Here is a 371-nt window from a genome sequence, read left to right on the forward strand (position 1 = left end):
CTCTCGCTCTCTCCTCCTCTCATCGTCTCTCTCTCTCTTTTCCGTGGTTCCAGCTCTTCTCGTCTCTTTCTCTACATCTTCTTCCCTCTCTCCACCTGCTCTTCCACCTCCTCCCTCTCGCCCCCACTCTTAGGTGATAACAAGCAGTTCGCTCGTGCTGGCATTGATGCAGTGGTTCGGTGCTTGGCCAGGCGAGCGCTCTGTTAATGTGTGAAAAGCAACCGGAATGTTTTACAGTCGTCACGCGACCGTATTGAAAACCGGACCGCATCACATGCGGACCGCTGTGGCGCCGCGCCGCTTGGACACACGCACGCACCACCGCGTTCGTTACATAGTCGGAGTAATTGAGACAGGCCACCGAAAGCGGA

Source organism: Priapulus caudatus, unplaced genomic scaffold (assembly GCF_000485595.1).
Source record: "Priapulus caudatus unplaced genomic scaffold, Priapulus_caudatus-5.0.1 Scaffold1014, whole genome shotgun sequence".
Classification (NCBI taxonomy): domain Eukaryota; kingdom Metazoa; phylum Priapulida; class Priapulimorpha; order Priapulimorphida; family Priapulidae; genus Priapulus; species Priapulus caudatus.